The sequence below is a fragment of the Monodon monoceros genome, unplaced genomic scaffold (genome assembly GCF_005190385.1).
Source record: "Monodon monoceros isolate NGI ecotype Baffin Bay Population unplaced genomic scaffold, NGI_Narwhal_1 Super_Scaffold_12, whole genome shotgun sequence".
In the NCBI taxonomy this organism is placed as follows: Eukaryota; Metazoa; Chordata; class Mammalia; order Artiodactyla; family Monodontidae; genus Monodon; species Monodon monoceros.
In genome coordinates this window covers 113,572,072-113,585,198 of record NW_021703768.1, presented here as the reverse complement: position 1 = coordinate 113,585,198, position 13,127 = coordinate 113,572,072, and the positions used below count along the sequence as shown (strand labels likewise).

The following is a 13,127-nucleotide window of genomic DNA, read 5'->3' as shown; positions in this document are numbered from 1 at the left end:
CCCAAGATATCTTTCAGAGAATTTCTATTTCTAGCTTAAAACCCAGAGACTCCCCCAAAATCTAATATCCCATTAGGAAATACACAGGATAATCTGTGTGAAGTAAGTCAATTCTCATCAGTATTGCAGTTTGAGTGAATATAATGATATCTAGTGATCAAACACTTTCAAACTTCTACCTATTTAGGGGAACCATAAAAACAGAAAGGAAGAGGAATTATGCCAATAAAACTGGAAAACAGGGGAGGAAAAGGTGAAAAGATTACACACTTATGAATACGATTGCTTAAGAAGGAATTAACTGTGCTTCAAATGGCTGGTGACAGCAAAAAGGGGAGGGCTCAGCAAATGTACAATAACCTAGCTCTGACAGGCTCCCTGTTCCCCCGACCCAAACACACACACACACACACAGCACTTAAGTGAATAAAAACCTTAACGTGCTTCCCTAGTGGCTCAGTGGCTGAGAGTCAGCCTGCCGATGCAGGGGACGCGGCTTCGTGCCCCGGTCCGGGAGGATCCCACATGCCATGGAGCGGCTGGGCCCGTGAGCCATGGCCGCTGAGCCTGCGCGTCCGGAGCCTGTGCTCCACAACGGGAGAGGCCACAACAGTGAGAGGCCCGCGTATCGCAAAAAAAAAAAAAAAATCCTTAATGATTAGGTGTGGATAATTGCTCATGATATTAGCACAGATTTTAGGAATGACTATCACAAGATCCAAAAAGGAATATGACAATCTGTAACTCATGATCCAGTTGGTAATAAAGGAAAAGAATAAGGAAAACCAAGTATCATTAAGCCAAATGAGGCAAGAAAGACTAGGAGGAGACAATCAGCTAGATTGTGAAGCTAAAGGGAAAGATACTACCACAGAATGAGAGCCAAACAAAGAAAGACAATATAAGGCAAAGGAGTCAGGCTGCTAGAAGTAATCCTATATGCAGTACAGAGTTCTATCTAAGCAGAAAGACATATTCAAAGAGCCATTTTGAGAAGACAAAAATGGCAATAGCACATAGCCAAGTAAAGACTTAACCAAAAGGGGCAGAGAGGGTAAATGGAAAACATGTAATCCAACTATGAGAGGAAGCCGCACCAGGGTGGTGGTACACAGACCAGGTAGTGACGGTAGTAGAGATAGAAAAGGAAGAGTTATGAGGGACATTACAGATAAACAATCCATAGGACTTGCTGACCACCAAGAAGAGAAATGGGGCAGTCAAGAAAGGTAAAGGTTGAGGACTTTTCTGGCAGTCCAGCAGTAAGACTCTGCGCTTCCAATGTAGGGGGTGCGGATTCGATCCCTGGTCGGGGAACTAAGACTCCACATACACAGCCAAAAAAAAAAGCAAGTAAAGGTTTAAAAGCTGAAAGAATTAAGACACCGCTCACCCAAAAAGGGGAATTCTAGTTATTGCCAAGATGAAGCAAAAAGGTGATGGTGGAGGGGTATAAGGAAGCAAGTACTGATCCAAGTCCAAGCAGATGTGACACTTAAAGCTCAAGACAGGAGGAATGAATATAAAAATTTGGAGGATGATACAAAGAGAAGAGTTGAATGTGATTTATTCAAATTTATTGGGTGCCTAGTAAGCCAGGAATACTCTGTGCTAGGAACTGAGGCTTAAAAGATACTGTCTGTAATCTCAATGATCATAAAGAATAATGGGAAAAAGAGAAGATGTTATGAAGAGCTTCATATGCTGTTTAGCACATCACTTAGTTTTACTATAGATTTCCATACGATACTCAACAGAGATGGGGTATTAAAACAGAGTAAAAAATACATACAGCAAGCACAGAAGGCCAGTAACTGAGTAGATAGGAATGTGTGCTACTTCGTACATCAGAACTTGGAGGGACTTAAGAAAACTGTGAACACATTATCTGCTATTACCTTGGCGTTTTTTGGTTTTGTTTTTTGCGGTACGCGGGCCTCTCACTGTTGTGGCCTCTCCCGTTGCGGAGCACAGGCTGCCGACGCGCAGGCTCAGTGGCCATGGCTCACGGGCCCAGCCGCTCCGCGGCACGTGGGATCTTCCCGGACCGGGGCACGAACCCGCGTCCCCTGCATCGGCAGGTGGACTCTCAACCACTGCGCCACCAGGGAAGCCCTACCTTGGCTTTTTATAGTTCACCTCTGGTTTACGAAGACCTAACTAGATGACTCTTTCACTAATGGGTTTTGTCATTTCAGACAGCTAGAAAGAAAACTGGGATTTAATTACAAACAGCTAGAAAGAAAACTGGGCTTTAATTATGAGCTTCAGAAATCCCTGTGTGTATTAGGTTCCCTGAAATTCTTCTGAAAAACTGCAGCTATCAACTGGACAATAACAATACAGAGCAGTACCTTGGAAATCCAAAGAAAAAGAGTGGCATCTCAACCATAAATGAAAATCTTATAAAATTAAGAGATATCATTCATTACAAAAGAATCTTTCACATTACAAAACATACACACACTCACTCACACACACACACACACACACACACACATACTTTACTTCTATTTCAGCTCAAGCATCCCTTCTTCAGGGAAGCCTTCCCAGACTACCTTGCCTAGGTGAAACTCCCCTATTATACACCCTTACTCCTTCACATACCTCTATTTCGTAGCACTTAACATATCTATGTTTTTACATGTACCTGTACAACCTGGCAAGAATGTAAATGAGAAGAGCCATATCTGTTTCACTCATCACTGTAAGCCTAGTGATACATATGCTCAATAAATATTTGTCTAACGAATGAAAGAGAATGTGAATACGAAGCATTTGAAAAGATACTAGCCATGGGGGGAGGGTGGGGTTCAGGGTACTTTTTACTTTCTGCTTCATGCAATTCTGTACATCTTAAAATAAACATGAATTAAATTTGGAGGCTGAAATTTAAGAGTCAATCAAAAACTAGGGGCAAATACTTTCTGCTTCCAATAAATAATAGTAAGAATTCATTTTTCAAAAGCATTTATCTTCCTGTACTGGAATCTGTATGGCATTTGTACCATACAGATTCCTCACAGATTTTACAAATGCCATTCTCTGCCTGGACCACTTTCCTCAAGCTCCAACCACTAATTTCTAGCTCTCTCATCACTGAGGCTTCAGCTTTAGCTATCATCCCAGAGACCTTCCCTGATCATCTAACTCTATATAAAGTAGGTTTTCCCTAATCTCTAATCCAATACTATATTCATTTCCTTCACTGTACTACCAATTTGTAATTATTCGTCGGTTTACTTGATTTTTGTCTCTCCCACTAGAATGTAATTTTTAAAAAAACAGTACTAAGCATATTCAGAGAACTTGTTAAATTGATTCAAGTTATTCATTCAAAAGTCTATTTATTGAAGTAGAATTCTAGGAGCTGGGAATATACAAGTGAATAAAGGGGGCCAAAATCCTTGTCCTCATGTAGCTTACATTCCAGTGGAGGGAGACAGACAAAAGACAATAAATAAGTGATACAGTATACTTTGTTAGGTGAAAAATGGTATGGAGAAAAATAAAGCAGAGGAAGGTGGATGGGCAGCACTGTGGGGGAGGTGTAATTTTAAGGTGGCTGGGCTGAGCCTCTCTGAGAAGGTACCAACTGAGTCAATACTTTAAGGAAATAAGAGTAAGCCAGGCAGATATCTAGGGGAAAACTAGTACAGGCAAAGGCAACAGGCAATGTGAAAATCCCAAAGAGGGAGCATGCCTGGCACACTCAAGTTAACTGCAAGACCATGAAGCCTGAGAATAAGTAAACAAGAAGGGGAAAACAAGGAATGAGATCAAATAGGTAAGAGAGCCATGCTGGATATGATAAGAGCTTTCGCTTTTATGGTAAGTGAAATGTGGACCCATTTGAGAACTCTGAGTGAAGACATGACATTTTCAGACTTTTATTATTTTAAAGAATCACTCTGGCCCACATGTTAAGAATAATGGGGGCGGGGTGGGCAGCAGGGGTAAAAAGTGGGGAGATCAGTTCAGAGTTGAAGCAATTTAGGTAAGAGATGATCATGGCTCAGAACAGGGTGACAGCAGTGGGGTGGTAAGAAATGGACAATTTCACATGTTTTGGGAGACAAAAGGTTTCCTGATGGAAGAGAACAGGGAATGTGAGAACGGAGGAGTCAATAATGATTACAAGGCGTCAGCCTGGGCTACCCAAAGAATAGGATTTGTCATCAAATGGTTTGGGAAAGGCTGATAGGGAAGCTAAAGGATGATCTGGAGTTACATTTTACATACATTAAGTGTATGAATAAAATGTTGTTAAACTTTACCAGGCTTCCATTCAAATGAATTTTTATTAAAGTCAAAAAACCAAAAGTCTTGTTCTTACTTCAAACTACCTGAGTAGAACCTCCGACCTGCCATAAACACACACACAAACTTCCCTCAACAGCCTCCCCGAAACAGACAGAAAGACACATAGACACACACTGCTCATGCCCAGACTTCAGTGGTAAATTCATAGAAACAGCTCCTTCACTTTCTGCTCCGACATCTCTCTAATTGTTTCAATCCAAAATAAAAGGCAAGCAAACCAATCCAAAAATTTCACCCAACACTGTTAGCCAAAAGGCAATCTCCTGAGCACATCAACCCATGCAAATAAATGTGCATATGGGTCACAAGCCACCATCGTCTCAGGCAAACCTACACAGAAGAATTACAGGTGGGGGCTTTAAAGAAGCAAATTCCTCATAACCATTCCACAGAATTCAGATTCATTAGGTTTGAGAGTAGGGCCCTCCCTCCCATATTTTTAACAAGCGTCCCAGGTTCTGCAGTAGATTTGAGAGCCAAGGCCCTTAGGACCATCTGCAATGGGAGAAAGTCACCTGCCTATATACATTCAAAGATAACATTTTGTGGTTGGCAGGGGTAAAGCTTTAAAAATGTCTTACCCCTGTGGTTCTAACATCCTTAGTCACCAAGTATCAGCAAAAGTAGACACCCCACCACCACTGTCAAACCAATCTTAGATCTAGGTATACAATTACTATAAAGCACGTAAGCCACATCCATGACTACACTCAAGTAACAGAAAGAAACCAAGAGCACGTTGGCTCCAAAACTCTCCTAGATTCAGAAATCCTATTCTTTATTGGAACATCTACAAAGAGGAGGAAATACAATCACAATCGTAAAATCAAAATCATTTTCCTAGAGAAACACTTAAATCACCACTTTTCCCAATTGTGGCTCCCAATTTCCAAAGACATCCAAAGTTCTCACAGTGGATTTCAAAGCCATTCAGGAGCTGAACTCAGGATCCCTGACACTTCTCACACCATTATACTCTCGCCTAGTCTCTCTCTGTGACTACACAAGTCTCTACTTTTTTATCTCCTACATCCAAACTTTTGTTTCCCAGTTTTTAATCACTCTTTAAACCTCGCCTGCTCCTCTAAGTCCTCTAATTAAGCAGAGCCTGATCTAGATGTATCACTCACCGCCAGAGCCTGCAAGATTTCTGACACTGCTGCCAGATGTGTCTGAGTATACCTGTAGAGGCTTGTAGGCACAGAAATAGACACAGAGCTGGTCAATCTTTATAGTGCTTTCCTTTAAATTATAAAATCATCAAGGGCAGATACCAAATCATTACTTTATAAAATGTGTCTCTGGAGTACAAAGTGCTAACTTGTGTACATAACATATATTCCAATACTTTATGAAGATGTTTTCCAGATACCTCATGTGTACCCCAGAGGTCAAGTCACCTACTCACCTAAGTGGGCAGAATGATGTGAAGAAGGGGAAAGAAAACAGAAGACTAGCTTTGAAAAAGTTCTGCAGTACCCCACTTTTCCTGGAAATACACAAACCAGAATAACTAGATCTCAAGTTATACAGCCTACCAGATAGGATGCTAGGCAAATCCTAACACATCATGAAAACAGAAGTGAACAGAACAAAACTTGCCTTGAAAGTACCAGCCATATTCTGAGATCATAGTTAAATTTGAAAAGTGTAAGACTGTTCACAGGACTCCAGCTGCTATGCTCAAAGAAAGGTGGGAAGGTGACACTAGTTTTTTTCTTACTATTATTTTCAGTAATAACAAAACAACATAAACGGAAACCAAAAAGAAAAATCCAGTTAAATCTCACAACAGATAAGGCCATTTTCAAATTTCCAAAGTATACCAGTCTGTAAATTTTATATATATATACATATATATATATGAATATATATATGTATATACATATGTATATATATACATATATATATATATAAAATAAGCAGAGACTGGTGTACCAAAGAATTCAAGAGCAAACCCTATTTACAATATGTACTTTAACAACCATCTTCCAATAGTGAATTACAATTATAGTATTGCACACACAGAACCATCTAATAAAGAATTCCTTCTTCTAAAATACTACCATAACCAAGTTAGGGATACAATAAGAAAAGTCACTAAAACCACCTCTCTACTAGAAAAGGAACAAAAATCTCCCACCTAGGTGCCCAAGGCAAAAAAGTATCAAAACTACAGAGCCTAGAACTAGCTGATTATTTATGAAAAACCTAGTAACTCTGTAATTATGCCATCTTTTCAAAGTTGTGAAACAATAAAAGCTGTTAGAATATGAGACTGAAAAACTAGCTGGTCCTAACAACAATCTAGTTTTTAACAATTCTTCAAAGAGAATTTTATATCTTAACCTTCCAAGTAGTAAATGCACCTCTCAGATTCAGAGGTCTAGGTAATGGCAATGAACTGGATAATCCAGCACTAAGAATTTCAATTACTTTTATTCTATTAACTTTGGAAGTAGAAAAACAAGGTGTAAAAAAACATGGAGAGACTTTGTGAGGTCATTCGTCATCATCTCTGGTGGAGAATGCGTACTATCTCTGTACAGTCTTCTTGGGTCCTATCCTCCCAGATATTCTTTTCCCCAAAATATCCAGACCGGTAGAAATAAGAATCATCCCCCAGGCTGTTTATAAGATTTTCTTTTATAACGCTGTCTCTAACAAAAGGAAATCTTCTCCAATGTCTTTGACCTTATCAATACACTGGCAAACCCATAGGGTATACAGCACCTGTAACATTTGAAGTAAAGAAACTATTTCAGTCTCTTTTTTGTGCTTAGTATGAAGCACAAAAAAAGAGAGACAAAGAACATAGACCCTCTAGAAGTAAAGCGAACAGGGAAGACTGATAAACCAGGGGAATAAAGGCAGCTATATCCTGAAGAATACTCAAGTCAGCTATGAAATTCACCCAAATGCGTGGCTCACTGCCTGAATCAACATATACATCTGGTTAATAATAAACACTGGTAAGTCATAAACAAAAAGGGCTTTCTTACTCAAAGACTCTACAAACTACTGGTAACATTAAAATTTACAATTAAACAATATGTGTGAAACAGATTTTTTAAGATAGTATTTCAAGTTACAAAGAAATTAAAAACTTTGATATTTTACTGCCTAGTATTCAAAACACTAAGAAGCCAGTATCTTTGATTTGACCAAGTTACAAATCTGTTTTCAGAAGCAGGCGAAAACATACTGCCTCTGCTTAATGCAAGGGACAAAAAAGATCATCACTGCAAATCATAATGTTTGGGTTCATGATGAAAACAGGAAACAGACAGGCTGCCCAGGTATAATTATGGTTATAGTCTAATGTGCCTTCAGGTTCAGCCAAGAATTAAAATCCAGTGAAGAGGGTAAGCAGAATTTACTTGCCTCTACCTTGCTACAGAAGGCAACTTTTAATAATACTCCCAGCAACATGTTACATAACCAGTCAATCTGATTCAAACCTCATTAGTAACAACATTCTGCCAGTGTCTCCCTCTGAAATTAATAACTGACTTTGCCAGAGGGGAAAGAAATGCAACACACATCAATATACCCATTTTTGTGGCGCCTATCGCAGTGAACCAGACAAGTAGATAATTCCATCAAATCTGCACAGAACCTACAAAAATATTTTATTCTTTTCTCTTCCCGTTCACTGTTCTCTTCTTTTAACTAGACCATATCATATGGATGCATTTAAAAATCTAAGAGGAAAGTTAGTTGGGAAGGTTCATCAAACTTTTATTGCCTATTTCAGCTGTGATCGGAAAGGAATGGAAGCATAAATGACAAATCGATTTTATTAACAAAAATAAAGGGGTAAAGTGTATGCGATAACAGCAGCTATGTGAAAAGGAAAGGCACACTGACTAAGGGAGCAGCAAGGTAGAGAGGGAAGAACGGAGGATGCTACAGAGACAATTATGCAAAGGTTAAATTTTAAAAATCTAAACATAATAAATACAACCTTTACAAAGGTTACACTTTGTTAACTTGTTTCTTAAGAACTGTTTCATATTCTTGTAACCTCTGATTCATCTTAGAGGAAAAAAGTTACCAAAGTAGCGGTAAAAGGAAGAATATAAAATAATTTGTTCAGATCTATAAATAATTCCTATTTACTGAATCTGGAACACCCTAATTGCATAAAAATATTCAGATCAATAAATGTTCACATCATGTCTAGGTACTGTCTTCCCCACAAAACTGGCATCTAGCAGCAACTTTAAACTGCTTGGAAAGTTACTAATCTATTGGGATTAAGGTTTTCAACCTTTCAGCTTTCAAATTAAAGTTAAAAACTAATTCATTCTGGGCAATTCAGGTACTCTAATTTAAGGAAATTTAACTACTGCCGTTTAAAAACATAATTTAAAAAAGAATTTATAACAACTCACCTGCCGAATCAACAACAACAAAAATAAATAAATAAATAAGAATTAAAAAAACAGCAACTCAAGCACCCCTTCCTCTCAACTTCCGTGAGGCCAACCCACAACCTTCCACCTATCCAGTCTTCGTTGTTAGATAAGAACACTTTTGGTGGTGCTAGGCAACAGGCATGATGTGACAAATCCAACCAGACTTCAAAACTTTTTCCACAGAAAGATAAGGTAAACAAGATACAGTGAGTGCCACACCCATATAAACTCACAGGCAGCCAGGAATGCTTCCCCCGGCCCCCCAGTCTCTCTCTAAACCTCCAGCTGGTCAGGAAACAATATCTCTACAATCAAGATAGAGATCTGGCCCAGGGTGTTCAGGCATTCCTCACCTCTAGGCTGGCCTACAGCTCCACTCTCCAATGCCATCCAAACCAGAATTGGAACATTTTGTTAGGAAGCGGGCAAACGTCCAAATAACCGACTATCCTCGCCCCAGTTCTTTTTGCAACCAAAATCAGTTTTGGCTACTGAGCATGCTCCGACTTAAGACAGGCGCCACATGGGAGTTTTCAAAGCTTAGGCTCCAAACTCCACGTAATAACAGCAGCTGAAAGGGGAAGGCAGGAAAGAAGGAGGGGGAGGGGGACAGACCGGACTATGAGTACAGACACTGAAGTGAACGACCCCGGTAGGGGGTGAATATGGTGAAGGCAAACAGACCTCGCTAGTCGTTTTCCTTGCAGCTAAAGTTTACATAAAGTAGAAGAAATCTTTGCAATAATGAAAATTGGCATGGCAAGTGGCAGAAACCGGGTCTAACTACCAGCTGAGCGCAGCAGCAGGTCACAACTGCCCAGAGTGTAATTTCCACCGATAAGCGTAGATCCTTATCTTTGAAACACAAAGCGACGGCGGCACGGATTCATCAAGCCACTGGACGGCTTTGCAATGTAGCCGACCAGGCTGCTCCGCCGAGCTCGGCAATTCTACCAGGGGTGTGTACTGAGGGTGGCGCTTGGATGAGGGAGAACAAACCGCTCCTCCGGACAGAAGGGGGGCCGGGGATCCCCGCGAGGGCGTCCCGAACACCTCCCGCCGCAGTCCGGGGACGCCCCGGGGCAGGCGAGGCCTCCGCAGCCAGACGGGCCGCACCACCGCCGCCCGCCTGGACCCCGGCAGGCCGGGACTCGGCCTACCTCCCGCCCCTCAGGCGGGCGGTTTCCGCTCCGCCCGCGGCCGCACGCCCCCGCCTCGGCCCGAGTCCGGCCGCTAGGGCAGAGCCGCGTCCGGGTAGAGCCTGCAACCCCGGTCCCCCTCGCCCGCCCCTCCCGGGACCCCACGTTCACTCACGGGCCGGCGACGCGCGCTCTCCCGGCGCCGTAGCTGCGCTTGCCCACAGCGCAACTTTATTAGCAGCTCGGCCGCGGGACACGCGCACGGCGCCCGCTCGCCCAGGACCCGGATGAAGGAGGGAAGGAGCCGGGGAGGACGCCGCGGGGTCGGCGCATGCGCGCAAGCCGCCGAGTGACCGCTGTGGGACCCACCGAGAGAAGGGCCTCCTAGCTACAGTGGCTGAAGGAAGCCACCGCGCTTGGCTCGGTGCCCGCAAACTCTGGCTTCCGATCTGCCGGAGGCTTCTCTCGTCCATGGCCAGCCCCAGAAATGGCAGTCGGCTAGTTCCCACCGTCCTGATAGCCACTAGTAGTCTCCACTAACCAAATCAACCCACATTATAAAATAATTGTCCTCGACATGGACAGTTGGAGATTTTCCCAGTCACGTATAAAGTGTAAATAAAAACATCTTCGGACACAACTTTGCTACTCTTAATGATTTGTAATATAAATCTGAGAGAAGGGAGTCCTCCTTTTGTGAAAAAGTAGCTTCAAAACAAGCTTCTGAACATCTTGCAGCTTCTTACTGGATGCCCTAAGCCCCCTCCCACGTGGAAATCTTGGAGCCTCTACCATCCCCCACAGCTCTTGCAGTGCCAGACCTTGTAGCTCCCTGAAGTAGGCCTGCCCACGTACTGACACCCCAGTAGTTCAAGATACACCGTCCTGGACAGGTGGGGACACTGAGGTGCACAGAGGCCATCCATAGACTGATGTCCCTCTACTCCGTCTCTGGGGGCAAGAGCCGAATTCTCTTTTTGTAGTTACTGGGGCTCTTCTCAATGCTCTCCCCTTCCCCAATTCCCCAAAGTGTCAGCATTTCCCAGAAAAGGGTAATAGTACCATCTAGGGCACCCAATTCGGAGAGTACTAGTGAAGAAAAGCTTTTAAATAATTTTGTTTTCATTTTAAAAGTTCAATCCTGGTTTTCCAATATTCCACTGTAGGTTTGCTTTTGAAATAAATTAATCTAAATAAAAATCAAAATTGGAGTCATTTTCAAATCCTCTCTCTCATTCCCTAAACCAAACTATCACGAAATCTTACCAATGCCATGTTCAAAATATATCCCAAATCTGACCGCTGCTCACTGCCTCTAGTGCCACCAAGGTGGCCTGAGCCAGGGTCATCTCTCCTGAAACAAATGGGAATCTGCTATTTTGCTCCAGGCTTTAGCAGTTTGTTTCCACAGTGAAGAGGCGTGGTGAATGTTGTCCAAGTCTCTGCATTAAGGGTAGTCATCTCAGATAGGGACAGAGGCCTGGTGAGGGAATGTAGTGCGCCAGGGTGGGGAACTAGAGAGGGCAGCTGCTATTTCACTCCAGCCAAATGTCACCATGGGGAAATGTGGGAATAAGGGCCCAGTGTTGGCAGATCTTCTGATTTTTCAAAAACAGCTGGAAATCCAGATTTTAATACAAAAATCTCAGTTTAGCAACTTCTTTCACTCTTTTTTCTTTCTTAGACATTCAAGAGGCCAACCCTGTACAAGCCAAGTAAAACAAATCCATGGTCCCAATTTAGCCTGCTGGCCATCAGTTTGCAATCTCAGGTCTATGTCTTAAAACTCTTTACTACATCATAAACTTTGTGAAAGTAAAGTCTGTGTACTTTAACCCTTTGTCACACTCACTGATTACTTGTTGTTAATTCAGAAGTTTCCAGCCCTTGGAAAGCACATATTTCTGGAGCCTGCATGGCTTTACAACTCCCAAAAGTGCCCATAACCCTGCCTTGGAGGATGCCTTTTTTACTTTTTTCCCAGAACTGATGTTTGCAGAGAGCTTTGATGAACATTATAAGACATAAAAATTTGGTTTAAATATTTTGTATGTTTCAGCCACTCCTGCCTTCAAACAGCCAGTAAAATCCTTCCCAAAACAAACTGTTTGCTGTCTTGCAGTCACTGCACCCACATATGGAGAGAACAATTTGTGATTACGGGCTTCCTTCTGACAATCACATGTTGATCGCAAAGCCAACAGTTTTGCTTCCTGAACTATGTGTCCAAATACTGATCAAATCAACCAGAGACACCAACTTCTCCAAGTTGCTGTGTAGGCTCAGCTTAGGTCTTAAATCGGAACAGATGATAACGTAGAAGACAGGAAGGCAAACTCCTTCCAAAGGACTGAGACATTACCCAGACCTCAAAGGGCATAAAAAAATCAGACAGCTCATTAAAGATCTGTATAGTGAAAAAGATTATCAAACAGCAAATGAACAGGCCTGTCAGAGCCATAGGAAGGGAGTAAGGAAGTCCCTGTTTTGGGCAATCAAATGGGATCTAAAAGCAAATGCAGAACAGGATGACCTGAACAGATACATATAGTTAGTGCGGCATCAAAATAGACAATCTGCTTTTTCAGTTTAGCATTCACCTGATCAGAAAGATCAAACAGAAGCAGCTTCAGTACTCAATTTTATATTACTTACAGAGAAACCTAATTCTGGATAATTTAGGCCAATGCTTCTCAAGCAGGGGTGACTGTGGCCCCCCAGGGAACATATGACAATATTTGAAAACAATCTTGGTTGTCACATCTAGGAGGGTGGTGCTAGTGACATCTACTGGGTAGAGGCCAGGGATGCTGCTAAACATTCTACGATACACAGGACAGCCTCCTTCTACCAAGAATTATCCAGCCCAGAATATCAATCGTGCTGAGGTTCACAAACCCTGATTTAAGCCCGAAACAGTTTCCCTCTAGTTGAGTTGATGTTTAGGGAGAAAATGAGCCTTTTCATTGAATTTTTCCAATAACTGTGTTATTTATTCATTTGATGTAAAGAACCAGCCTAAATGTTTGGTCAATGACCTACTCCCACCCTGAATTTTGCAGATCCAATATGGAGATAATTTTCAGGAAATGTGGGAGTATATATGGAAAAAGAAGAACTGGAATAATTAACTCAGACTTTCCATATTTTTAAACTTTTATTTTTAAATGTAGGGTAATTGAGGCGAATTGGGTTTGGTTTCCATATATTTAATATAGATCTCAATCAGACCCTTTGCTATAGC

The 13,127-nt window shown here is 41.9% G+C and overlaps 1 protein-coding gene across 1 annotated transcript in view; it reads right to left on the bottom strand.

The window, feature by feature from the left end:
• The window catches only part of SMAD5 (SMAD family member 5), a 46,130-nt gene extending 35,959 nt beyond the window's left edge, over positions 1 to 10,171 (bottom strand). Inside the window, exon 1 of the mRNA XM_029217683.1 lies at positions 10,059 to 10,171. The gene's annotated coding sequence lies outside the window, so the exon portion shown is untranslated. The remainder of the gene's footprint in view (positions 1 to 10,058) is intronic.
• Positions 10,172 to 13,127: the final 2,956 nt, after the last annotated feature.